Here is a 2,500-nt window from a genome sequence, read left to right on the forward strand (position 1 = left end):
TTGTAAGACATCTCATTTGTTTTCACAGAAGTCTAGAAAAATTAAACCATCACTGAGGTAAGACCACACAGATTGTTGCAAACAGGTGGCCACTCTAGACAGGTTTGACCCTTATTTGTAAGGAGAGGAAGCTGTTAAGGCTGCAGGAGGGTACATATAGCTCCGAGTAATGTAATTGTGGAAGTGTATCTCTTGTAAGTCAGAGCATAGAAACAGATCTTGTATCATGTAATCTAAAGTTTGAGCAAATCAGACGAGCTGTAGCAAAGTGGTGTTAATGTATTCCAGCAGTCTTAGATGTTTGGCATTGTACACTATTCAAGTCACAAAACAGTTTCAGTGGGAATCAACTTTGTAGTTAAAGAGACATAGGGGACATTGCATAAAAGTTGCGATCAATTGCAAATTCCCCAAATCAATTGCAAATTGCAGCTGAGTGGAAGCTTTCTTCTTGCAACAAAAAGTTGCAATTGATTCCGAGTTGTGTTTAGATATTTGCAAAAAAATTGCAACTCAACTTTCTTGCAATTAGTTATTTATTGGTTTGAATCTTCCATTTATTCCACTTCATTAACCCACTACTTAGGGAAATTGGGTATGCCATGTATCAAACATTTTAAGAATTCTAAACTAGGAGATTAGAGGTTAATAGCTTGCATTGAGAGCTGATGACTACCTGGGACAGATGGCAAGTGGAGAGTACTTGGTGTTCATTCCTCAAGACACATTTTGAGGATTCATTTACAATCAACCTTCTCTCTTTGAATATGATCAAAGGTCATGAAAGATTTTTAAGCAAGTCTTCAAAGTTCACTTTTGAGGTGGGATTTGAATTGAATGAGATGTGTTCATATGTATACTACCCTTTAATGGCCTTTTCTTTTGTAAAGTAGGAATGTCTTTTTGTTTTCTTATCTATGAGACTTCAATTTCTTGGAAACATAGGAGCAGATATTTTTGTGTCATGTTACATTCATAAGGTCTGCTAGTCATTTCAATTGTTGCAGCAAGCAATCTGTGACTGTTTTGGCAGCACCTTTGGTGAAAAAATAAATATATTTTAGACTTGATGTTGCTGCTATGCAGGTCACTCAAATGATACGTGACCCATGTTTAAACTTGCGCTTTGTATTTTTGGTACAAACGAGAAAAGTACATGACTATGATGAACAGCAGTGATTGTGAGGTAGTGGTAATGGCACAAACTTGAGTCATATTGACTGTACACAGAATACTTCTGATTTCAGAGAATGTGCAATGTTTTCCACCCAGATATCATTGGTGTGTTAACTTTGTAGTGCCTTGGTATAAACCAGGCAGCATATTTCTTTCATTTTGGATGCTTGCATGTAGCAAGAGTATTCAAGAGAAATGCAGAGCATGTCTGACTAGCAGTAATGTGATACTTATTGCAACAGTGTTATTTTTGTCTTTTTTTTCAGTTTGTTGGTGTTGTCGTTTTTTGTTTATTGTTCCATAGAAGTATGAAATGCTATCAACCAGATTGTGATGTAACGGTAGATGCATGTTTGTATCAAGTGTGTGTATTTGAATCTACGTGCCTGACGTTAGTCTTGCTTCTTTTTCCCCTCTCTATGCAAATATTGTTGTACAATCATGAGCCAACATGAGCTCAAGTTATTTCTAATAATTGTCTATCATTTAGTATAGAATGGTGTATATATTTCCTTGGACAATTTGAATTATGCTTTTTAATATTCAGAGAATCACCCCAAATAAGTTTATCGTGTTTAAAACATGAGAATTGACCAACTGTAAAAGCTGCATATCAGATATGAAGCAAATGTGACCCTCCACCACAAAACTCCTTAAAGTTGTAATATCTTAATACTCCTTGAAATACATTGTACACATTTTTGGTAAAATTGTGGTTTCCATATAGCCAAGGATCAAAACCTGCAGTTTCGAGGCATAACACTGAGGGTAAGTAAGTATTCTAACGGTTCTTCTTTACCCATTTCTCCTGTCAGACGTTTTCCCTCTTTATTTTCTGCCCTACAGGCGTATGCAAGAGTCCACGAAAGCCCTACTAAAAGAGAAATAAGTAAAACCAAAACAAAATGAAAAGCAATCAGCAGCTCCATTGATAATTTGTGATAATTATGAATATTTTATAATAAAGAGGCTACTTTAAGAAAGTTTAAGCCTCTAGGGCTGGAAATAAGGAGGGGGGAAAAAATCCAACAGAATCAGATCCACAAAAACTGTAAAAGACCTTACTTTAACAAAGTGTGACATTGATGATATTTTATTTTAGAAGAAAGATTGCAGAATGGCTGAATGAAGAGTTTTCAGACTATAAGGCAGCTGTAATGGCTATGTTATCACTTTATCATTTTTGTTTTGTTTTGTTATAGGGTGGTCATAATTTGAAATTTGTGTACTTTGACTGAAATCAATCTTGTTGAGTTTCACTGCACTGCTTTCATATGAGATATTGAAAACTTTAATATCTTCAAGCACATTTTATTTTACTCTC

This window comes from Diadema setosum, chromosome 12 (genome assembly GCF_964275005.1).
Source record: "Diadema setosum chromosome 12, eeDiaSeto1, whole genome shotgun sequence".
NCBI classification, from domain to species: Eukaryota; Metazoa; Echinodermata; class Echinoidea; order Diadematoida; family Diadematidae; genus Diadema; species Diadema setosum.